A 27,083-nucleotide genomic window follows, 5' to 3' on the forward strand; every position below is an offset into this window, starting at 1 on the left:
CAAACTAACACAATTTCAAGTAAATACCTCCCAACCAGGATAAACTAGACAAATTTATTTTAAATAAAATCTCATGTTGTTATAGATGATATCATTACTATTCACTGATAATCAACACATTAGGACAAGAAATAAAGGTCACACCAGGGTAGAAGTTCATCCATTCAGAAGTTCCTCTCAGTCCATAAACTTGGCTAAAAGGAGAGAAATTGCTCCTTCAGCTTCAGACAGTACATCACTCAGACAGTCTGCCAGCTTCTCTCAGATGTGCATCAGGTGATTACTCTCACCCAACCAATGATCTCAACCCGGCATGAACAAAGCTGAGAAACTGTGTCTAGACAATATGAAGCAAAGTGGAGCTAAGTGACATCACTGTACTGATGGTTGCAGTCAAAGAAGTCACAGTGACTTTAGTGACTACATATATGATTTTAAATAAGATGTATGACATGAAAGTCTACCATGCAACAAATTGTTTGTTTTCTTTGGTAAAAGAACCTGATTGAGGTTCATCCTCTTACAAGGACAAGAGTGGCACTCTCAGGCATGTCTGTGCCTGCTTTTGCCAGGAGCTGCAAATGTCACATAAATGGTGCTCCACTGAAAAGCCGCTTTTGACAGTTCTGAAAGAATCTGGTCAGACGCAAAATGTATTTGCCAGTATCTTACACAGTCAGAAGGTATTGATTCAAAGATCTAGAAAGATAAATACAATGTTGCTGACATTTTTTAAAGGATTGTATGCAAAACGTCTCTCAGAATCAGAGTTTCTAAATCTATTTTCTGATTTTCATCTCTTTGTGTGTAAGACTAGCAGAAGATTGGGAATAGCCTAGAAATGGTTTCCACCATCTCGTTTACATACATTGTCTGTCCAAACTCTCAGAAAGTCTGCTTTAAATCAAATCTGATTTGGCTCATTCATGACTACTCATGGGTCTCCCAAAAGTGCCATTCCAAACAGGCAGAGACAGTGAACTTTTGCTTTTACAGTCATGCAAATCCACACTAGCTTTGACTGATTTACAGTGGATATAACCTGTGTATGAAAAAGATTTCTAGATTTCAACTGCGTTTGAAGTAGAAGCACCTATTAATTTGGTCCAGAGGGCAACAGCTTTTGAACCAGAGAACGCATTTGGATAATCCCTTCTATGAAGTGATAAATTGTGTAAGTTCAAAGTAGAGTGGAAAGCCTTAACATTAGCCATACTTATTAATACACAGTGCTTGTAAAAGAGTTATGGGAAATATCATTGTGACTGTGGACATAAACCAACTCTGGCTGCCTGTTGTTACTCTTTTAGGGTTTATTACTGAATCTCTATGTGCCACATTCTTTCAACCTACTCTGAAGTCAAGTAAATTCTTCTATCTTATTATTCAGTAAACAAAGTCATAGCAGGTTTGTCAAAAAATGGCTGTAATGAAAACGGATTATCACTGTGAATTAAACTGCACTCTGTGTTAACATGGGTATTCTCCAGAATATTCATTATCTACCATATCCTCTCTAGACAGCAAACCAAGAGTACTAAAACTAAGCTAGGTAACTCTACTGTCCACTCAGGCAAAAGTGTAAACTAACTCAAACTCCCCTCTACAATCTCTTCTGTTTCAATTCAGTTAAAAGAAGCCGCTAAAACTAGGATTACCAGTACATGTTATATTCCCTGCCTTCAGTTTTATGCTGTGATTATTATGAAGCACTGCAGCAGAGTGGACAGAGCCCAGGAGAAACAACTGCTTTTTAGTTCTCTTTAAAGGTTATTTCATACATAAAAGAGGGAAATGGGTTGCAGTCCATACTTTTATCTCATGTTATAATTATGATTAAGGTCAGTGCTTAAGGTCAATAAGACCCCAGTTTACATACAAAAAAACCCAACACTATTGTATACCAGCACTTGTTTCAGAAAAGTGCTAGATTCTTGAATGGCAAAATGAAGGCAGCTCAGAGGATTATACTGTTTTATACTTGCTCAGGGTCTGGACTTAAATATAATGCAACTAATAATCTGAGAAATTAAAAAAAAGGTAAAGTAGAAAACCAATAGAAATATGGGCCTACCATACACTTACTGTTTGGTTCATTGGAGAATGAAATAGAGCTGTGCAGAAAGATATTCTTAAAAGTGCACCCAGCCTGAATTTAAGTAGATGTGGAAGAAAAAGAACCAAAAAAGGCTTCTTTGGCAATATCACTATTATAGTCATGCTTATGAGTGTTCTGTGGCTCACTAGGTTGCATCTTTAACTTTGTATCACCAATCACTCTAATGTGATTTTCAGTTCTGTGCATTGACTTCACACTGCATAGCTTACATGAAGTATTTTCTATATTTCTGTGATTGTATTTTTATCTTTTTTTATGATTCTTACATGCAAACAGGCTTTTTGAGAGTTCATCTGTTCCAGCTGGCTATTTTCCACTTCGTGTCAATAATTCTTCATTCAGCCATTTAGTATAATTCTTTTCACTGAATCCAATGGGTGATGTCACCAAGAAAGAGTTATAATTGCAGGTGGAAAATGAAAAGAAGATCAAAAAGCTTTCAAGTAACAAAAATTATCTATTTATGCAAGTGTTCTAAGAAACAAAGAAGGCAATAAGAAACAGCAGACAACAAAGTAGGATTCAAATGGGACCAAAATTACAGCTAAACATACTAATCTTCAAAGTTTAACATGGTTGTCAGCAGTTCTCTCAGAAAATCATGTTCCTGAAACTGCAACTGTAGAACCATTAGTCAGCTATATATGAATGAATATTTCCCTTTTCCAAATCAGATTTATGGAATATTTTGCCTTCTGTCAGATTATAATATATTTTCATCTAATAGTTCTAATTTAGAATGTTTGAGTTATAAATAGATGGGAAATAAGGCATAAATTAACTGATGCGAAAGACAAATATGTTTTCCTTCCTTACAAGCTGTAAACTGCTTCCATGTCAAAGGAAAACTAAACTGCTCTACACTTGAGGTTTTCTGAGGTAAGAATGCATTGGGTTTTTAAAGCAGTTGAGGTGCTCTTGAATTACAAGAGGTGCTATCCAAATTCCTCTCTGTGTTAACTGACCTTCAGCCATGGAAAGCAGCTAGTAGGGTAACTTAATTTGGCACCTGTTCTGGGGATTTCTGAAGAGCTGAAGCCAAAAGCAATCCATATTTAGGTGGCCCAGCCTGTTCTCAGCACATACTGTATTTTATGGTGGATTTCCTTTGGAGATTTTAAGGGCAATGCCATACGGGTATTCCTAAGCATTGCCTTTCACTCCTTCAGATGCCAAATGTGAGGCTGTTTTTACCTGCATCTTTTCTATGGTAAGAGTGGCCTTCCATAGGAGAAATTCCTCCAGTACAGTAATTGCATGAATTTTCAAAAAACACCTCAAAGAATACACATTTCTTGGGAACTAGAAAGGAAGGAAAACTATTAATCAAGTGAAACTACCCTTGAAGTGTAAATGCGATGTTATTGGGTATGCACATTGTATGGAATTTTCTTCCCATTTCTTGAGGATAATCACAGGAAAAGTGTGGGTGGATTGGCTCACATATGAAAAGGCATCTCTCAGCTAAAGGAAAAAACATTTTAAAGCATAGAGTTTTAACACAGCCCTATATGTAGGACAAAGGCAAAAAAAATAAATGAGTCTACTCTCACATTAGTCTATGTTGGAATTATAGTTCCAGTAACAAAAATAAAACACTTTTTCAGTTTCTGATTCTGGAATTTTGCTACTCTATGTGTGGTATTTTACTTTTTCAATTCTTTAGAACTAATGATTATAAATACTTGAGAAGGTTTTAATTGTCCAGAATTAAAAAATATCCACAATGAGGTGAATAAATGGGTTGGATTTCAATAACCCTTATAAAACAAGAAAAGAAAAAAAGTGACATCCCAGAGCTTCAGACAGATTTCCTCCATGCACACTCTTTTACCAAGGTGCATCACATTCTTACATGAGAACGCAGTCTACAATTGTTAATGCCTATAACATAACAGTACATAGAGGATGTAAATACCTTTAGTTCTTTTTGGTTTCAGAGCTATATGTAGGCTGTAACAGTGTGTATAAAAGCAAAGATGGGCTTGCTCTTCAGAGGAATAAAAGGGGACAGTTTTGAAGCTTATTTCCCACCATCCTGTAGGATTTTTATGCTAGCACAAAATATTCTTGAGCCAGCTGGTTGTTTTGTTCACATTGGCTTTCACTGCCTAATCTAGTGAATTCATTATAGCTCCCCGCCTGAGGGCTCAATTTTCAGCTGCGCTGAGCATGACCCATATCAGCTGTGGGAAAAGGGAAGCAAAAGCGCTGCGGGTGCCTCACACCTCCCTGTGTCCTGAAGAAGCCATGGGGGAATCCAAGCCTCTGTGCCAGCCCAAACAGGAATTGCCATGGGATGTTGCCTTGCATGGATCTTGGGGATTACTCTGTGAGCGGGAGTTTGCTTGTCCCAGCATGAATGCTGTGACAGGGTGTTGCAGGGTAGGAGAAGCTGCTGCAAAGCAATGTTGGCTCTGTGTCAGGACAGGACTCTTCTGTACCAGGGGTTCCTCAATATATTTATTCTCCCTAGGAAATACTGCCAGACTGATCTTGCAATGTAAGGAGAACTTTCTCGAACCAGAATCTGAAATCGGGTGTGCTGTTTCTGAGGTAACAAGACTCTAATGTCATCAAGTAGTATAATCTTGTTTCTTGGTTACATGATAGAGATACAGTATTACAGAGAAGCTCTGTGGCAAATGGATCCTATTTGTTCATGCTCTACAAAAGGACAAACAGTTCTCTGTTTTTAGAGCTTTTTGGATGAGATTAGTGGTTGAGGAGATGGAGCTTGTGTCCATTTTGTCCTCACTAGCAAGTGGGGGGTTGCCTCCCACACTCCCGTCACTGCCACATTTGGCCGCAATAACACTTTGGCAGCAACAATTTATCCAAGAGGTTGCAGCGCTGCAGAGTATTCTCACCACTCACTGCATTTTTTCTGAGTAGTTTAGCTTCTTATTTCCAGTTCACTGTGCTGTGGTCACTCCTTACACGTACACACAAACATGCATGTCCACCTATCTCCTAAGCACTGCAACAAACCTAAAACTTTCAAATTAACAAGACAGAATGGTCCTGAACAAGAAAGAAGAACAAGCAAGATGAAAACATCATAAAGACCCCATGCTGGCACAGCACTCTCTGACTCATACTTTCCAGTTATAAATGTCATCCATTAGGTTAAAATAATAATAATAACAAAAATCGGTCTCCATTCTGGGTTGTGGGTTGTTGTTGTTTTGGGTTGTTGTTTTTTTTTATTGCTTGCTTTAATAGCTCTGCTCTTCATCAGCTTCAGTGTTCCGCAGCTGATCCCTCTTTCCTTGGCTAGGGACATGTGATAGTTTTGCTGAATAGCTGCAAACATGCTCTCTGCTGGGTACTAATAGCTGGCACATTAGGCTGCTTGGCGAACTGTGGCAGCCAAACAGAAATGCTTTCAACAGACTGATTTCAGTAAAGTGGAGGGTTGGGGCCTTTTTTCTTGTTTTTTTTTTTCCCTTTCCCCACTCTGCTTGGTGCCAGAGTTCTTAAAATAGTTCTCTCAGAGTTTTCTTGTTACCCATTTTAGAGCCCAGATGTAGGAAGAAAGCCAGCACAGCTGGTGGAGCCTAAGTGTCTCACAGATACTGAAGGCTTACATGGCCTTCATTTTATTCTTAACTGTTATTTTTCACTTTATTCTTAACAGTTATTGATGTTATTGCTATTACAGTGTCAAGAAAAAAAAAAATTCCCAGGCTTGCAGATGTTAAAGATTATCAGCTGAAGACCTTTCTTTCCTTCTTCATCACCAGGCCACTGTATTTTCTTATCTTTAATACTTCCCTTGCCTTTTCCCTCATCAGGAATATAGATTTAATTAGTTGTTTCATTCTGAGCTCACACTGATACCTGTGCTGAGCTAGTACAAGTGATGCACAGTGATGCTGTGATATGAACTCATTCTCACAGCAGGATGAATATAAAATCAGCAGTCTCCTTATACTTAGGAGTATATGCTAGATTTGTAGCATATTTCTGAAGAGAAAAGAATACATGGAGGTGTACCAGCCTTCCTGAGAGTAAGCTGAAACGTACCCAACAAAAGAAAAGAGAAAATATGACAATCAGTAGTTTTCTTATTGTCATCTAGTAAGTACTGAGCTGGCCAGTCTTGGAGGCGCAGTAACTTTCTTCACTTAAGGATATAAGTCAGATCATTTGAAGCCTATTTGCTTCTGTGAAATTCTTTTTCTTTTAGAGATTTGCTATCACCTGAGCTCCCTCATGGGATCTTTCCTTGTGAAACATGTGATAACTCCTACCAGACTTAAGTTACTTATAATTGCATGGTTCCTACATGGTAGTTTTTGAAGGCACCCCAGCCTGGGGTGTACTGTTATAGACCACAGAACTCCATGTTCCTAGTACATCTGTGAAAGCATTTGGGGGAACAGCAATATGGGTGGAAGTAACACTGATTCATTCTATCTTCATGTGAAAACAGAGGGAACAGTTGGCCTCTCCAAACTGGAACAGTACAGAGATCTGAATATGCAAAAATAGCACAGCAATTTCTAGAAGACTAAACACATCTCAGAAGTGTATTGAAAACCAGTATGTTGAAGTCCACAGGGAAACATTTGCAAGGTGCAGAGTGCAACACTTGGTTACACTAAACACTGGATTACATTAAAAGTCAATAGGAATCAGGTATTTAATCCTTATTTATGCCTTTAGCCCTCCATTGTCACTGATAGCTTGCTCTAGCAAGAAGTATGTCCCCTACCATAAGCAAACCTCTGATTATAGCACTTGCGAATGAATGACAGAGGCTTTTGGAGGAGATGAACAATCAAATTCTGCACCAATTTAGTTAGGGCTTTGAGAAGGCATCTCTGGTGGATGTTGGGCTATTAATTTGCAATATTCCACTGCCCACCATTTCCTTCTGCCTCATGACAGAGTCAGAATAATTAGGTTCATGCCCACATCTCCCTGTGTGGAACATGAACATCAGGTCCAGCATCTTAGCCGATGCTGGTAATAAAAGTGGTCTTGCATGAAGATGTAGGTCTGTGAGTGGGAGCTACTGACGCATACATGTTCCTTTCTACCAGCACAGTTGCAGGAACAGTAACCTCAAGTAAGCAAACAGCTGAGAAAGTATTTCCTTAAACAGCTTCTGCTGTTTGCACAGAGAACATGAATACAAGTCTCTATACTCTGCTCTAATTGTACTCAGTCACACATGTAAACATGTTCAAGCTTATTCCTACCTCTATTCCCTCCCCTTGTGTCAGCAGCTCACTGCTTATGTTGGTTCTGCAGTACACAGTAATTATATGTAAGCAACACATACATTTAGATGAGGTCAGGCTTTTTTGCATGCAGCCTTTTGTTACCTATGGCTCCTTTTCTAGGGAAGAGGGACAGCCTAATGCCTGAGACTGGAGTTTTACAGGTAACTGCTGAGGTCTGTACCCAGCCTCCAGTAGCTGTCTTCAGGATCTGCATGTTTCTCTCTCCTTCAAGGACTTCTTCGAAGCTGTAACCTAAGCAGAGAGATTTTTATTGTATTCCCAAGGTGAGATTTATGTTATCAGCCATTTGGAAGTGCCTCACCTAAGCTACTATTTATGCTTTCTGCAATTGGAGACACCTTCACAAGCCAATTCTTTATACCATAAGACAGGTGTATAAGATAACAGATGAATTTCCATGCAAATTTAATAGTGGGGGCCCTGACAACTGTCTGAAATTGTATGTTTAAGCTTGCATGACTAAATCTGTATGAGGTAAACCGTATTTTTCTGCAATTCTTCTGTCATGTCTGAGCCCACCACAAATACACCACACTGAAGCTCCTATGTATCTTCTTTCCTGATGATTTTCTACAAAGATCTTTATTAGCTCAATTATCCATAAAGCTAACAGTAAGAAAAAAGATCTTGAAATAGATAACAGATGCACTTAAGAGTTACATCTTGTGATGAATGAACACAAAATCCCAGCTTCATTACAGCCAGCCCACACAGTCACATTTTTTATTGCTCATATGTAATGATCAACAATCATTTGGGACAAAAAAAAACAATAAACTCTACCCAGACTTTCAATATAATCTCTCAAATAAAATAAAATAAAAAATTTAAATGGAAATTATTTACAATGTTTTAAGCACCTTGGAGGAATACCATGTGCTGACTCTAGCTACTCGCTAATCCTTCTGATATGCCCAGTAAGACCTCTGGTATATTCATCTTTCACTTTATTATCTCCCCCTATACCTGATCTGAATGTCACACATCATCTTCAACAGTCTGATTTTAACTTTTAATACATCTCTAACTAGAACCTGTCTGTTCTTCACCCACGAAATTTAGCTTCCAGTTCATTCCTAATTTAGCATACAAACTGTATGATAGCCCTTGCTCTCAGGTAATTTATTTCTGTTCTGTCTGTTTGGATGTGGTAATTTTTTAAAGCAAACATTTCTCTTCATATTGGCAAGTAACCTTTAAATATTCATTAGTGATCTATAAATCTTTATGTGCCTTTTGATCTTTCCTTTTCTTAGAATGACACTCCCTATACAAAGGCATTTACCTGAGACTTGAAACTCCTCTACTACCTGCATCTCACCTGTTCCAGTGTTGCAAGTAAACAAAGTTAGGACAAATCTACACAGATGGGTACAGGCCTATATATCCATTCTGTCTGAATTCCAATCTGGCTGTATACCATGTAGTCCAAAGTATTTTGTCCTGCTTAGATTAAAATGCTTATTGCAACTTGGACTCTGTAAATGAAGGTGCAACTCTCTGGAACCATTAATCTGATCATAGAATCATAGAATAATTAGGGTTGGAAAGGACCTTAAGATCATCTAGTTCCAACCCCCAGCCATGGGAAGGGATACCTCACACTAAACCATGTCACCCAAGGCTCTGTCCAACCTGTCCTTGAATCATAGAATCATAGAATCATAGAATCATGGAATCATAGAATAATAGAATAATAGAACCATAGAATCATAGAAGAGTTTGGGTTGGAAAGGACCTTAAGATCATCCAGTTCCAACCTCCCTGCCATGAGCAGGGACACCTCACACTAAACCATCTCACCCAATGCTTTGCCCAACCTGGCCTTGAACACTGCCAAGGATGGAGCATTCACAACCTCCCTGGGTAACCCATTCCAGGGCCTCAGCGTTACTTGCATGACCTCATTGAAACTTGGACTCTGGAAATGGAGTGAAGGTGCAACTCTCTGGAACCATTAGTCTGATCATAGAATCATAGAATAGTTAGGCTTGGAAAAGACCTTAAGATCATCTACTTCCAAACCCCTGGCCATGGGAAGTGACACCTCACACTAAACCATGTCACCCAAGGCTCTATCCAACCTGGCCTTGAACACCCCCAGGAATGGGCATTCACATCTTTGGGCATCCCATTTCAGTGCCTCACCATTACTTGCATGACCTCACATTACTTGCATGACCAAAATCGGAAGTAAACTGTGTTTTATGTAGTAACATTCACAAATATTTTGCAGATATTTGCCTACCCAGAATACTTAAGATTTATAGAAAATCTTTTTCTGCTCCTTGACTCACTTTGCAAGTGCTGAAGTAATCTGAAGTGAATTCTTCCTCTGTGAAGATTGAACTGAGCACTCTGCTGGTCTAATTGCAGCTTTTTGTTTTCTTGCAGAGGTAACATACAACCAATGCAAGTTATTCCCAGCCAGGTGATGGGGAAGACGGTTTTATGCAGTTTTGCTCAGTCTCACAAAGAACTGTAATAAAAGAATAATAATAAGTACTTCTTAGTATTTTTTTTATTAGATAAACTAGCAAAACAGCTTCAACACTGTTGGCTCCCCATAATGTTGAAACTTACCTATGTGTAAAAAATAATGTATTATAATAAAGATTTTATCATCCTTCTTCTGTTCTTCTCTTTTTCCAGTTCAGTATTTCTAACAAGTTCTGTATCTTGACATTAAAAGTTGCTTCACAGGTCAATTCAAACTTACTTGATGTCAAATTTTGATGGTAATTATAAGAGACTTAGATACTTTAGCTTTTGTCTTTTCTAGAGATAGCATTGTACAACAGAGATACTTTCTTGAGTTAACCGGGTAAAAGAAGCCTATTTCAGTTTCACTGGCTAAAAAGCAACACTTTGAATGCTGCATGGAAATGAAGAAGTAATGGTGCCAATCACAGAGCACCAAGACAAAGCTCTCTGCTGCTCAACAAGGGGCCAGAGATACACTGCGCTAGCACATTTCCCAGAAGTCTTGGCAGATGTTCCCCATGCAGCATATTATGTTAGATTAATTTAAAGGTAGAAAAGGCATGAATAACTATAACAGGATCTGCATCCAACAATGTAATAAGAGACATAGGATTCCAGTGAGAAAAAGAGAAAAATGGTCAGAAGATGAAGCACTTGGCTGCAATGGCTACTTACTTAATTATCGGTATCCCTGGTCTAATAAAATAATCATATTATGAATCATTTTGTCCCAGTTTATTCAACAGAGGTGTCAATTATACAACCAGTGGACATTTGTGCATTTTCTTCCCCTTATCTACTAACATTGTTTCCTTTTTTTAATTTTGGCCTGGGCAATTACACTTAAGATGACAAGCTCTTAGTCAAATCCTTGTCTCACATGGATTAAAAACAGGATCTTCTTGGCTCCCGGTCAGTTTCATTGTTTTCACCTAATAAAAAACATCAGTGGAAAAATTCACCACTACACAAAAAGCAAATAACTTGAAGCACTTTAACGATTGTGTATTAGTGCTGGCATGCTTCAAAAATAACTGCTGAACATTGCTAAGAGAACTGCAGGACTATATAATTATTTATGACAAGCTTTCAGCTTTTTTTCCTTCTCCTAAATGGCTGGTGTTAGTTGAAGGCCAAAGGAATACTGTGAAAATGAAGGTAGGAAAGCAGTCAGATGCTTTTTATAAAGTATCTGCCCTCCATCTTCACTCACCCATGAGCAGCCATAATAAGCATCTCCACAGAGGATCACTGTTCAAAGGTGTTTGGACTTCAGATTTCATAATCTGTAATCTATGGCTGTAAATAGAAAGGATGAAGAACCATGAATAGAAATGAGTAGGAAACCATTTATTCCCATTCCAGGAATATGTTCAAGTCAAGAAATAGTTTTCCATTCCATATTGGGATAAAAGTTAGACCTTTCAACTTTTTTGAAAAAAAAAAAAAGAAAAGGCAGGTGAAATCTTTAGCTCCCCTCCCTTGTCCTGCTGCTCCCTTTCATGTCTTCCAAAAACACCAAGCAATTATGGTGCCAGCTTCCAAGGAAAAGAAAATGGATCTGAAGCCCAGCTCTGCTAGCCTGAAGATTCACATGCCTATTCCCAGTTCCCTAACAATCATATCTTTCACTGCAGTGTCCAAACTGCAGACTAATCCTGAGGTAAGATAGAATTAATTTTTTGTCATTAAAATAGTCCATCCTAGAGCACAGATGCATTTCCATCCATCGCTTCTCTGATGCTGATGTATTCCCACTAAATCTCTCAGAGCACATTAACTCATCTTTGGTACTCACCCCCAGGCTCTCTGTAGCACAGGGTTGAGCAGAACTTCCTGTTTGTTTGAGCACACACTGCTATTAGCAGGACCCAAATTCACTCCCAACATGCACACAAAGCACAAATGAAAAAAATTGAGTGTGGAGAAAAGTGAGGCCCACAAAAACATGCATTATATTTCTGTTGTAGGATTTCTAACAGAAAACTGAATGAAAGACGGCCAGATTCTGAAGCATGCCATGCTCTTAGATCAGTGATGTCACTACTAACCCACATCCCTGAGTAGCAACTCAAAGAGTAGTGTCTGTTTTTTTTCTCTCTTAATATCAGCATCACTTTTTGCCTCATGTGACTATCTTTGTAAAATTTCACTGGGTTACCTACATGTCTAAATTTCAACACCTGCATGTTTGTAACACTTTGGCCACTGTTTTTCATGTTTTAGTCATGCTGGAATATCAGCAAATATGTAGAAATTAAAGTTTATGTAGAAATGAAAGAAAATATGTAAATGTGCAAAAATTTCAAAAAAAAAAAAAGTAGTAATATGCTAGACCATGACTAGCATGTATAGTATTCCATGACTGAAGGAAACTCTTCCCATGTCTAACATAAACAGCAGAATTAATTCCCCATCCCCTCAGTGAGAGATTTGTTACTCAAACCAAGCAGCCCAATTTCTTCTCAGGTGAAGGGTTGTATGCAGGTGATGTAGTTGATCACCCTACATAATCATTAACAATCTGTCACTTGCTGGGACTTTTTGGGCACAAAGTCATTAATACCAACACTAACAGCTGCTTCCATTCTGAATGTCAGGGAAGGAAAACATTGGTATAAAATTCCATCGCATGTTCTACTTTCCCAGACTGAACCTAGGGATTTAAACACATCTGACCTTGGTATGTAGGTTTATCTAGATCTTCACTGTGCAACTGAACCCCCCATAAGAATTTAAACAAAGTAACAAAAGCTCACAATGGCATAATATCATCTGCATCTGAACATATTTGAGTGTTGCTGAGAAAAGTCGAACTATTGCAGTGTTCAGTAAAAGAAGCTGCGAACACAAGTGGGTGAATCATCACTTCGTTCCTGTTGCATTTCAGATCAATATTCTGAAACATTTTAACCCAGGCAGAAGAGACAACTGCAATAATCTGAATTCATAAACTACTTTGCTCTGATGGGAAAAGCATATATTTAACTGAACTAGAGCAATTACAATGTCTGTGAAATGGGACAAAAGAAAACTGTTGCCTTTCTTCCACACCTTGCAGATGAAAAAGAAACAGGGCAAATCCACTGAGTGAAGTTCAGGACCTGAGAATGATTTCAGATGCCCAGACACAAATCCTCGCTAATTCGGATTTGTAGACATGCTTTGGTGCCTAATTCCTACTGACTTTTCACAGAGTGCCTTTACAAATCTGTTCCATGAACGAGGATTTCATATTTTGCTGCAAAGCAGAGCCTGCTCTGAGGAAAGTGTTTTATAGCTCCTGTTGCCTGATGCTACATCCCTTGACTCTAAGGTTTTTGCAGGAGGCTGGGAGTGGGACAAACATATTGCAAATGTGAAGGTCCTGCTTTCAGCTGCAGTGAGTTTTGACTCTGGGAGAGTAAGGTCAGAAGTAACTAACCTCATATCCTTCTATGATGAGGTGACCCGCTTAGGGTATGAGGAAAATGCTATGGATGTCGTTTACCTGGACTTTAGTAAAGCCTTTGACACTGTTTCCCACAGCATTCTCCTGGAGAAACTGGCTGCTCATGGCCTGGATGGGTGTACGGTTCACTGGGTAAAAAAATGGATGGGTCACCGGCAGCGAAGAGTGGTGGTGAATGGAGTTGAAGCCAGTTGGCACTTGGCCACAAGTGGTGTTTCCAAGCTCAGTACTGGGGCCAATATTTAATATCTATTTAATATCTTTATCAGTGATCTGGATGATGGCATCAAGTGCACCTTTGTTAAGTTTGTAGATGGCACCAAGCTGGTGAAAGCGTTGATCTGCTGGAATGTAGGAAGGCTTTACAGTGTGATCTGGACAGGCTGGATTGATGGGCTTAGGCCAGTTTTCTGAGATTTAACAAGGCAAAGTGCACTTGGGTCACAACAATCCCATGCAATGCTACAGGCTTGGAGATGAGTGGTTGGAAAGCTGCCTGACGGAAAAGGACCTGGGGTTGTTGTTTGACAGATAGCTGAATATGAGCAGACAGTGTGCCCAGGTAGCCAAGAAGGACAAGAGCATCCTGGCTTTTTTCAGAAACTGTGTGCCAGCAGGACTAGGGAAGTGATTGTCTCCCTGTACCTAGCACTGGTGAGGCTGCATGTCAAACACTGTGCTCAGCTGTGATCTTAAAGGTCTTTTCCATTCTAAATGATTCTATGAGTCTATGAAAAGGCAAGTGGTCATTTTCTATTTAGTGCAGTTAGTGGTTTATACCTCAAGCAGCAGCTGCCAGAGAGCCAGGAAAGAGTCCTTAGCATGAACATGAAATTCTTGGTGGTCTCTGGCATATGAATGATAGGAGCTGGCCTTTTTTTGACTGCTGGATCCCCCTGTGGCTGCTATAGCCACGTAAGGCACAGTGATCAAGGCTAGGTCTGCCACTAAATAAAAATGCCAGAAACCCTTTCTTCTCATATAAATTGACATGCAAATAGGTGCAGTCATAAAAGCAATCTGGAATGGAGGCACTGCTAAAAGCCTTAAAAGCCCCTTGAGACTTGCAGCAGATGACTACAGTGAACAAGAACAGTTGTTATTGAGGTTACCAGCTTTGCTGGGCCATTGCTATACCTGGTCAGGCCAGAAGGTGAAGTGGGAATGCACAAAGGGACATTATGCTACTGTGCCTTCAAAGAGATCTGAACCACAGGCGACTATGCCCAGCAAAGACATCGCTGGTGAGAGTTTCTGGGAATGGAGAGCTTCTAGACTTACTCCTCAGGTTTCTCACGCTGAGATTAACAAGTAGAAGAGATGTCAGAGTACATGACCATCTAAGAAGTCTCCTTAGTCATGGAATCCCAAAATGCACCAGGCTCCCAGACCTTTAAAATCCATGTTGTTATACTCACAGCACAGGAATGCTGGTAAAATAGTAAATACAGGCTGAAATTGAAAAGTATCAGTTCCTCTGTCATGTTGAGGACATCTGTGTTAATTTCTCAGCTAGTTTCTGTTCCAGAAAAGTTGTAGAGGAACAGCCACTGCTCTAAGCTGTCACTGAGTTTACCAGCCCATTTTCATATTGTCTTTTACTTCCTACAGTAGGGACAAAGGGTAATAATTCAACTCTGGTCAAATAACTTTCTCCATACCTTTGTCGTGACTTTGTTTGCATAAGTACCTGTTCTGTCACTTCCTATGTCCCTGCACAGTAACAGAGCAAGGCAAGACATAGTTATTGTTGACAGGCATTTTGCGCAACAGACAGACAGAAAGGCAGCTAGGGTAGTGTTTGCTTCTCTCGGCCTCTTGCTGGCCAGCTGGATATACAGATAACACTATGAATTTCCTAAAAAGGCTTCTCAGCCAGCACTGTTTGCATATGGGGGCACTTAGGGAAGAAGAACCCCTCCCAGATCTTTCCCTGGGACAATAGATCTTTGCACTATTCCCCCTCTGTGCCTTTGTCTAACTTCCATAATAGTCTAGTGTGATTAATTAGTATTGCTCCTGCAGCCAAAGAGAAAGGGAGAGGGGCATTATACAGTGCTTCCAAACAATACCAAATATTGCATTAAGACTAGAGTGTAGATTCCATTGTTTTGTTTTAAGAACAACAGCTTAGCTTTTTTTTTTTTTAATGAGATTGATTAAAGCAGAATCTGGAGTTTATTTGTTTTTTTCTCCAAGGTACAGCAGCTGCGTAAAAGAACATTTCACCATAAGGAACAGGCTGATTCACTGCATCTCTCCTGAGTACAGATTGTTGTCTTCTCCCACACAGTCTTCATAAATTAGGAAGAAAACTTGAAAAGCACCACAATATATGTTTTTGAGTGTTCCTGGCTTCAGTAATTTGGTTAGACCCCAAATAGCTAGTCTTAACCTAAAAAAAATAATAGTTAATTAAATTCAGAAGATTAATAAAAAGCTACATTCTTTCATGCTTCAAAGTAAACGTGGAGCCATGACATGATTTAAACAGGAAGGGAGGTGAGGTGAGTTCAGTATCAGAGATTCACCTTCCCTTTGTAAGGCCTGAGGACGCCGAGTACCTCCAGGTCTTGGGACATATTAGCTCTCACATAAAGGCAAAGGAGGATGGGAATGTGTTATACCTCCATGTTCAAATTGACTAAGCTCTCATCTGCTTGAACTCACTACAGCAACTTCACTTAAGAGTTTAAATGTCTATGAAACTGAAAGCAAAACCATCCAGCCTCCTGTGTGTAATTACCAATCTATGAGAACAAGAAAGAGTAGCAGAAGGCCAGACATCCATATCAAATGTAGGGGTTGGTTTTCCCTTCCCAGCCTTTGCTTTTTCTATACAATGCCCATTTAGTGCAGGAAACCAGCTAGTAAAACTTGCCTGAAACTATATTTGTTTCCATGTTTCAGATAGCAAGTGAAATGTCAAAAGCAATTCATTCAGGAGGTGGCAGGATCCCTCCAGGGTGGTTCAGCCCTCAGTTAGAATAATAAATAAATAATCCCAGAAGCTTTTTGCCTGATTGTTTGGTTGTTTGGTGTTTTTTTTTAACGACAGGCAACATGGAAAGGTTGCCAGAAAGTTTCTACCACAGACACAAAGTGCACCCTTTTCTGATTTCTCTAGTAAATTGCAGTGTATAACACTGTGATTCTGTCAACAATCATTTTGAATACTTTCTTGAGACTCTTAGCCATTCAAGCCTATCTCTCCCCTACATAAATATAAAGACAGCTGAAGCAAAATTTAAGTTCAGAGCAATATGCAACTCTGTTAGTCGCAAATGAGACGGTGGTCTGCATTTGAGGGATCTACAGGCTCTTAGCATTCACCTCTGGTGAGTTCTTCTTACCAAGGTACAGTTTAAATGTCGTTAGCTTTCCCAGCACTAATGGGAAAGAAGTCAGAGAAGGAACCAAAATACTAGGGGCCAGCAAATATGAGCCAACTTCACAAACATAATCTTTGAAATCAAGGCAATTGAGATTAAATTCTTCAACTGTTTAACAAGGAACATAGTTCAAGGCCCCATGCCATGGAACTGCAAAGCCCTTCTGTAAGCTATGCAGGAGGATTGCTGTGATAGCAGCATTGGAAAGACAGTCTATTTGTTTGCAGGTTTAGTGCCAGGGAAGTAACTGCATGGAAGGTTGTTTCAAAGAAAGTGAAATTGCTTGTTGCTGTGTGAGATCTGTTCAGTAAGTTTGGGAGCTCATGGCAAACAGTCAATATAGTCATTACCCATAGGGCACAGATCCTAACAAGTCTTTGCTAAAATTATCTGTTGATAACATACTCCCTGCTGAAGCAATATCTTACTACACAGGTGCATTCCAGGTGATGTTAAATATGCTTTTATCTCTTTGTCTTTCATAGAATTTTAGGATAGCCCAGGTTAGAACGGACCTTGAAAGATCATGTGGTTCAATCTTTTGTGGGAAAGGAAGCCTAGATGAGGTTATGTAGCACTGTGTCCTATTGCATCCTGGAAAAGTCCAACAATGAGGGCTCTACCACATCTCTGTGGACGTTGTTCCAGAGATCAGCTGTTCTCACTGTAGAACATTATTTTCTTCCATCAAGATGTAACATGCCCCCGTGCAACTTGTGCCTGTTGCCCCTTGTCTTCTCCAGGTGTCTCCTTATAAAGAGAGAGCATCCACCCTCATTGTAACCACCCTTTAAGTAATAGACTACTGTGATGAGGTCCTCCCAAGCTTTTTCTTCTCCAGGCAAAAAATACTTAACTCTTTAATTCTTTTCTCACAGGACAGGTCCTCCAGCCCTTTGACCAACTTTGCGACCCTCCTTTGCATCCTATCCACATCTTTTTTTGAATTATGGAGACAGCACTCCAGGTATGGCCTAACAAGTGTTAAGCAGAATGGGATGATCACATCTCTGTCCCTTCTAGTAATGCCCTTACAGATGCAGCCCAGGGTCCAATTTGCCTTCATTGCTGCAGCAGTGTACAGCTGACTCCTGTTCAGCTTTCTGTCCACCAGGACCTGCATGTCCCTTTCAGAAAGGCTGCTCTTCCACTGTAAAGATCCTAGCCTCTTCTGGGCTCTTTGTTTATTTCACCCCAGCTGAAGGACTTTGCACTTGTCTTTGTTAAACTTCATACAGTTCTTGCTAGCCCATTCTTTCATCCTATCCAAGACGCTCTGTAAGAGTTCTCTTCTGTCTGACATGTCCATCTTAGCACCCAGTCTAGTGTTACCAGCAAATTTGGTAAGGATGATTTCAATTCCATCATCCAGACCATTTATGAAGATGTTGTACAGTGTGGATTGCTGGAGAACTCAACTTGTGGCAGGCTGCCAGCCTGAGTAAAAATCATTGATCACCACCCACTGAGTGCAGCCTGTGAGCCAAATTCCTACCCATCTCACAGACCGCCCATTCAATTTGTATCTTGCTAGTTTGTCCAGGAGATGGCTGCAGGAAACAGTTGTCAAATGCTTTGCTGAATCCAGTCTCTATTGTACCTCTGCTTTAGTCAGAACTCAAACCTTATGGTGCCCCAGAAATGTGGCAGATCTTCAATTGATTTATTATTTCCATCTTTCTGTCCTGCATGGAATAAAAGAGAGGCAAGAGTAGACTGGTGTTTTTTCACCTAACTTTAGCTTAAAGGTGTCTTTTATTTAATTATTAGTATAACTTGACGCGAATAGGGAATACATCCGAAAGTGGAAAAATAACTTTCATCTCAAGGCAAGTATTTTTAACTATATTTTGCACAGCTGTCTGGAAAATCTTTTAGAAAATAATTTTCTTGTTCTGTGATATATTCTGAGTGCAGATGTCTCTCTTGCTTTTCATTCTGATTTTCACCCAGAATTTGATATATTTGCCTTAGGTGTACAATCACCCTCAACTTCTCTAATCATAGAATAAATGAGGTTGAAAGGGACATCTGGTAGGCATCTAGTCCAGCCCCTTCTTGAAGTGGTTCAGCTTAACTGGTCTGGTCATAAACTTGCTGAATTTTGAGAATTCCCATGGGTAGAGATTCTCTATGCTAGTTCTTCAAATATTTTACCATGCTCTCAGAGAAAAAGTTTTTCCTTATATGTAATTCATGGTCAAATATATATACTGCAACAGTTAAAGAGAAAAGCCTGATTTTCCCTTATATTGTAATTTCTTCCTTTGGTTCACAGTTTGCCTAGTAAAACTGATAAAGAAAAGGTTTTACATCTCACTAGCATCTACTCCATCAAAACAAACATTTTAATACATGTGTATGCTTTTCCCAATCCAATTTTATGAGCTTCTGTAACCACCTTCAGCAGTATATCTGTCTGATGAAATCAAATAAGCTACTTTTTTTGTTATGATGGAAGGAACTGACTCTATTAACATTCAAGTATCCACATATTCACACAGATATTAGAATCACAGTCAGGTCTACAGGAATTAGCCAAAGATAGGCCTTTCAATTCATACATCTGTAACAGCAATAGAGTAAGCTGAGTACATACATAGTTTTGCAGAGAAAAAAAAAAAAAGGAGTTTTGATTTTTTATTTCTATGTATTATGTTAAAGAGCAGCACCTTCATTCTGATGGTGAAGATGATATGCATCTAAAAACTGGAGTTTAAGATAAAATTCCTCTGATCGCAGGTAGATGCCTGTAAGTTGGATCAGTGAACACCTATCTCATACAAAGTGTGTGCCTCACTCTACTATAGTTCTATATCTGTGTGACCGTAAAGACACTCTGGGGTGACATGATAAGTTAGTGGCATCTCCATTGGAGTGGTCTAAAGTTAGACGAGATTAATTTCATTCTCTGTCCAGTTTAGCACTGAAAAATGAAAATCTACAGCCCGTTTCCAAAGCCACAGGTTACAGGAAGCTGCTGGAAGAGTTAGAATATGGTTCTCCTGATTTTTTTAATTGATCACAGGGAACACATTGTCCACTCTTCTTCCTCATTTATAATATGAAGACTTCAGTTTGAATTCATTTCTTGCCCATAATTGCTGACTTTTTTTACCCTTTCATAAGCATATCATGACAGCATAGATCTATATTGTCCTATGTGGCATACAGAAGGTCTTTTCAAGGTCAAACTTATGAGATCCACAGCCATTAGTTATGAGACCAAAAATAAAGATGAGCTGTATATAGTAAATAGGATTTATTTCAGTATCAACTATCACCTCAAAATAGAAGAAGTCATGGTGGCTGAGAGAAAGAGATACAAATATAGTTCAGAAACCTTATATAGTTTTATAAATAACCAGGTAAGTTTATGTATAGACAACTATTAAATAGATTTGTCACTATAAGGAGCTCTCTCTGTTTCTCTCTGTATAGAGAGGAACGTTTCTGAGACAGCACACTAGTATGGGGTAGCCATAAAATTTTAGTACCCTATATCTAAACTACATTTTTTGCTCATTAGACACCTGGACACTAGTGATTTAAATGGCCTTCCCAAATGGAGTACACTAGCTCTCCAAATTTTCAGTGTCACAATATGGTTAAGGAGTATTTCCTATACAGTATTTATAATCTGCGGTGACACTGCACACTGTCTCTGTCAGGGCTGCAAAGTCTGACAGGTATCTCCATTTTGTAAACATCTATGGAACTTTGTTATTTCTAACAATAAAAACAATTTTGTCTTTCTAGGTCAATGTTTTTTAAATGTAGAATTCAGCTACAGAAGCTATACTAGGGACATCTACTTGGATATAATGACAAGCTTCAACTTGTACATTTGACATCAATGGCTGTATTTATATAAGGGTGGTGTGGACCAAAAGGAACAAACAGGTGACAAAAATTAATATATTATTTAGCAAGTCTTTAAAAAAAGTCTTCATGTGTATTATGTGGCATCTTACTTTTTTTTAATTTTTATTAATTTATTTTTTTAATGTGATTTTACACAATGTAACAATATAACCTGATAGTCTTTAAGGTTAGGTCTCAGCGAAGTTTGACTTAAAATTAAAAGAAGAAAAAAATTAAATACTTAAAACATATTTTATTTTTCTAGAAATATATTTAAACTGCTAACAACATTACCAGTGGTTTTGGTTTTTTACTATGGAGTTCCTTTATGGTAACAATAACTACTGCAGTTGAATGTTTCAAAGCAAACATAGAAACAAATAATTCATTTTCATTCTTTCCGCTTTTTATTACTTGAAAAAGGTTTTGCTTTGTGATTTTTGTTTACTCTCTATGAGTAATGATTGTTATTTGCATTGAAATAAGCATACACACACCCCACAGTATTTGTAAGTGAATAAAGTGTGCTAAACCATCAGATAACCAAATGTTAACATCAACACCTTTCTTTCGTTTGAATTTTCACAATACACTTTCTATTAGGAAGAATATTATCAGACAAACACTCTTTAAGAAATTTTTTCGTTTGGCTGAAGAGAGAGATCAAGAAAGGATGTACTTCTCAGAAATTCTTAGAAACTCAAGTAATAAACCAAATGTGGAAAGAATGAAAGTGAATAATTGGTTTCCATTTAAATGCTTTCAAATAGAATAATTGCTTCAGATAATCCAGGCCATATTATCCTAGAGGAAAAACAGGCTCATAGAAAAGAAAAGACATCTTAGAAGTTCACCAACCTGGAGACATCCTTTAGGCTGACCCTGATCACTACCATTCCTCTTTCCTAGAGCAGGGTCAAATAACCCTGAATCTTTTGCATAGGATGACACTTCTACATAAGGAGAATAATCCTGAGCAATTTGCTTGGTGCTTATTAATTGGAAAGATTTCAATTCATTTTTCATGCAAGCATGGTGAAGATGTCCTCATTGATAGTGATGAAAGCAAGGTTGCCATCTGGGACTGACTGAGTGGGATCTTACAGAAAAAGTAACATTTACTGCCTCTGATGAGTAGCAGAGGGGAAAAAATATAGACTGAAAAGTTAATCTGTGTAACATTAGGTTTTTTTCTCTTTATAAACTGATATATACTGGTTTTGCAATTCAAATCTATATCTTGTTCATTCTCTTGCTCCAGGAAACATTTAGAAATTACCATGCAAGTTCTTCACCACTGCTATAAAAATCACAGCAGGGTGTGACCTTCAGGGCAAATGGAAAAAAAAGAGAGAGGGAAATTTGGCTTTTAGATGTTACGGATTTCTTCCCGTTGCCTGTATTTGTATCACCTTATCTTTCTGAATCAGGGGTACACAAAAACATAAGACTACTATATGCAAACATTAAGATTTTCAGACCTAGCAACTGCACATGTATTTTGCTGGCAACTGCAGTATAGATAACAGATCCAATGAGCTACTTACTATTCACCCTCCTTGCCAAAGTGAAAGCCTGTAGCAGAAGACCAAATGCCCAACTTACCCCATCCCTCTAACAGAGTTTGTGATAGTGAGACAACCACCAGTCATCTAAGGCCTGAAAATAATCTGGATTTTGTTAAATAGGGTTCCAGATGATCCTAGAAAGTAGATTTCATATTACATTAAAATAAATAAATGTCTGCCTGCCTGGTCTGCTCTGGCTGTAGGAATGGAGGCAAGGGGGATATCTCATACCTTTAAAATAGTGGGGTTAACTTTGTGCTTTCAAACACATGCCAGGCATGAGGGAGTATAACACCACTCAAGTGAATTACACTCCTTCTCCAGATGAAATTTCCCAGCCACAAATGGAGTGATATAGAAATGGAGTATAAGTAGTTTCCTAAACCATATGGGCAACACCAGGAGTCCTGGAGTCTTGGGTAATGCATTCATTGTACATGCAGTATTAGTAAACTGTGATTTAAGTTTTCTAGTCCCCTTAGGGAAGTCAGCCAATATGTAAAGGTTGGTATAACAGATTTAATTTCTTATTCTCAGGTTATTTAATCATACAATGCCTTTCATTAAACTTAGTAAAAGGATGAAAGTCACGGGGGGAAGGAAAAAACTACACACTCTCAGTCACTGTCCTGGCCCTATGACAAATGCAGCTGTGAATCTTTCCTTTTGCATCAATTTAGGAAATAGAAATATCAGGAAATAATATTCTGACATTTTTAAATCTTAAAATATACTTCCATTTTGTTTCCAAAGAATTATGAAGTATTTCCATGTACAGCATATGCTTTTTAAAAGTGAGGCCACAGTCTGAAATTCAAAGGAATATTATGTGGGAAGCCTTACAGCTAATTTGTTTAGCAAATCTCCATAACCAAAATGCTATTCAAGCCTCATTTTTGCTTCTAGAAAAAGAACAGATTATAAATATAACACATTAGAACTTGATACCGTTCACAGTATATGTTAAGAGTAAGTAAGTTCAAGAGATGATAAGTTAATTAAATGGATGATGTTCTTTCCTAGTAATTAATATATTATTCTTTCTACAGTTTCCTCATAGAGCACAAGTATGTCAAATATCCAGTATTTTATAAAACAGAGTACATTCTTACAGAAGGACATAACTCCTTTCATTGCACAACATTGAAAAAAGTATTCAAATTTCTGTTGTGAATAGGCACTAACAAAGCTCTAGCTCATGTTTGATTTAAAAGTGTTGGTTTTTTTTGTAGTAGTTTTTTGACTTATTTTTTTGGGGGTCATCTGTTTTCCAAAAATCCTGCAGAAACATTCTACATCTGATATTTGGGAAATTTTGTTTCAGGGTAAATGGTTTCAAAAATCTCGAAACCCTCTAATACAATGATTATTCCTTCTCTCACCCATAAAGAAAAAAAAAAAAGAGAAAGCTTTTTAATTAGGCTTCTGAAAACTGAAGTGATTCTTCTAGGTCAATCTATGGAGGGTATGATCTCGGTTTGTGTTTTGTCTTGTAAGACAAGGTTCTCAGACTTGGAAGCACAGATAGCATGTGTGAGGGGGGACCTGCCACTTCTCTCGCCCAGTATTAAAACGACAGGAATAAAAGGGAATTCCTTTTGATAAGTGGTGTGAGCTGTGAAGATATTATTTTCCATGATTTAACTGTTCTGCACTGGGATAAGGCACAAACTTTTGGGCCTTTTCCCTCCATTATTTTATTGAGTAAAATGCTGTTGCATTGCATGGAGCATGAACTATCTTGAGTTAGCATTATGTTAGCTGATTTAGTTACAAGTGGCAGAGAAATGTTAAATTCAATGAGAGGTAAAAAGATGAAAAAGTAAAGTAAATAGCTGAGAGGTTAGTTTATGCTGAGGCTCATACTGCTACCATGCCAATGGTTGCAGATTGTACAGCTTAAAATTAACTTTGTTATATTTATAGTATATACATGTTACAGCCTAAGAGAGTATAGGTGACTGCTGTTTAGAATTACATTCTGGGTCAAGGAAAAGTAAATGCACTTTTTTTTAACATGGAATATCACTGTATGTTTAGAGCTAAGATAATGCAGGCCACTGTGAAGTTTTTATCCCTTGTCAAGGCAAGAATGGGAAATGTAATGGATTTTTGTTGAGAGCTGATTTTATAACCCATCTCATTAAATGCATGACACTCACATGACCTGACTTTACATAACAGAGTTACCATAGCACAACTGACTGAACACAGAACTTGCAGTCTGCTATAACACTATTTAGACCAACTCATTATTAACTGCTCTGTGCAGATGCTAAGTTTTCCTGTTTCGTTGAAATTAAATGCATTCTTCTTTCCTTTCAAATGACATTGAAGGGACCCAGTTGCTTAGTTTGAATATGCTATGCACCAAAGTGACACTTTAATGAAGATCATGCTGAAACTGTCACTTAGTACATTGTTATAATCTTTCTATATTCAGCTGAGGTTTTTTTAGTAAATAAGGTCTTTGAATTCATCTGTCAATACCACCTAATAACTGCCTAATTAGTTAGCCAGTTACAACAGGATACGACAAAAAGTAGAGGTCTCAAAGATATCACCTTCCTGTATTTTTTGTAAAGACTGGTGGCTAGAAACGAGAGAGGGACACAGAGCAGTACCAGCAAGGTTTAGGGATCAACTTGCCCTGCTGAAGCACCCGTTAATGTTTCATCACTAGATAAGTTAGACAGTTCATGGCTAGGTCTAAACAGGCCACGGCAAGTTGTGTTCTGGCTTAATATGACAGGCAAAGAACATGACAAAAAATTGTTATGGTTAGGATATTATTTCTTAGCTAGTATTATTTCCATTGCTGCTTAACCATGTCAGAAAAAAAAATATTTTCCTCTCTTGCAGAACAGACAAAAAGTGTTTTTTTATTTCTTTACGTTTAAACTAAAACTATTGTCAGCTCTGAATTTTAATTAACTTCTCTTTCCCCAATTTTGTGTGACGATTTACTTGTATATGCAGGGGTGTCTGGGTATTTCTTCAGGGTTTTTTATTAGCAGCTGTCTGCTAATGTGGACTACTAGTGACCCAAGGACAACCAGTTGCAAAACACTAGTTCAGGAGCCCTTGGACATAGAAGGAGGGGAGGTATCGGAAAAGATGTTACAAATGTGGAGAAAGACTAAGGAAATTGTGGTACACAGAATAGAGAGGACAGGAATACAAAAGCGGGTGAGTAAGATATGAAGGTCAGAGAACACAAATTCATGGGAAGCCAGATTTCTTCCATCCTTCTGGATTTACTGCATCTTCTATCATGGTTTTTCATATTAAGGTTCAGTTTGGGGAGGATTAACTTTTATTACTTTTGTCAAATGAGCCTCTATTTTTTTTTTTCCCCAGAAATTTCTTATTAGATTTTGAATTGTCCAGAGATCCACAGACTGTGCTCCAACTGCAATGCCAGTCACAGAATGTCTCTTGATGCCCATGGGAGCTGCACTAGATCAGCCTTGTATTCTTTACTTATGCTTACTATTTTTCAGGATTCCCTGGCCAAAAATACTGTGTCTCTCTGCACTTAGTATAGCAAGTATATGTGACTATTTAAAAGAAAGGTGACTATAGAAAGGATTTTCCCTACCTTACTTTTTCTAAGTAATGATCCATACAGCCCTTATTACTGAAGCATGACATTATTAATATGTGCTGAACATGATATCTGATGGAGAACATTGGCTACAGCCAGCAAGCATGAGTCCTTTCGGAGAGAAAACCTTTTAGCAGATGACCATACTGAACATGAAAGAATACTGAAGTGAAAGAGAGTCTGTGCTGTGGAATCAGAGGGAAAGCAGCATCTTAATGTAAAGCAAGATTATATGTAATGTTTTCCTCACATTATAAGCCTAAACACATATCAGCTGGATTTTTTTTCTTATTCTGAATGTTAAGAACAGTTACCAACAGCCAGATTAAGATACTTTTGCTTCCTGTAGTTCTTGGAGTAACTTCCACTGCCAATAATAACCCCACCTAAAGCCTTGGAAAGAGCAGGCTAGACAAAGGATTGCATTCATGTGCATCAGAAGTACTTCTCCTTATTGCTTAAAAAGCCCTACTAGACACCAATTTAAAAAAATAATAAACAAAAATAAAGAAGGACATTGTAAGAGCTGGTCAGGTCATTTGATACTGCATGCTATAGTTTCTTTCTTTTCTGGCCATGCATGAATAATCTTGTGAACTTGGACTTTAGGTAGCACAAGTTGTCTAGCAAAAGTACAGTAACTCATGAATAATTTGGATTTCAATGTGTATGTGAGGAAAACGTCTCAACACAAGGCTTTTTGTATTAAAGCCATCTGTGACTCACAGGATCATCATGCGTGATATAGGGTCATTGTGTGAAAGCAGTAGTGCATGAAGGGCCAAGGACATGGTGTATGAAAAGCCACTTCAGGATGCCATGCAGAGTTCCTGGAAATGGTAATGATATGGGGTTTGAAGAACAGTGATGTGCTTACAGATCCTGCTGGTGCTGAAATAAGCTGTCTTTTCCATACTTAATATAGTTGTACGTGAGGTTTTGGTGCATTGTAATGACGTTATTAGCACGAGTTTTTTGCTTGGGTATGAGAAAGATGTGAGTCATGCAGCTTTTCCAAAAGGGATCAGATGAAATGTTAGTAGCACACTAATGTGCATTCTGCATGTGTGATAAGTTTTCCAGACAACGTTGCTTTGAGGTATAGTAGAATGCCCTGAAGAATTATGTTGTACAGTTTTTCTTATCTGTGTTTACCCATCAGTTTTTTGTAGAGGAATTCTGGAGTCCATTAAAATCACATATAAAACTTACTGATTTCAGCAGCTCCAAATTTTATCCTGTAAGTTCCCAAGCATTGCAAAGAGAAGATATAAACACATTTGAAACCTGAAATAGATTTTTCTGCACAAAAAAGAATAATTTACATATAAATAAATGGTATT

Source organism: Pezoporus wallicus, unplaced genomic scaffold (genome assembly GCF_028554395.1).
Source record: "Pezoporus wallicus isolate ANWC-B61680 ecotype Strahan unplaced genomic scaffold, APGP_CSIRO_Pwel_v1 contig_7722, whole genome shotgun sequence".
Classification (NCBI taxonomy): Eukaryota; Metazoa; Chordata; class Aves; order Psittaciformes; family Psittacidae; genus Pezoporus; species Pezoporus wallicus.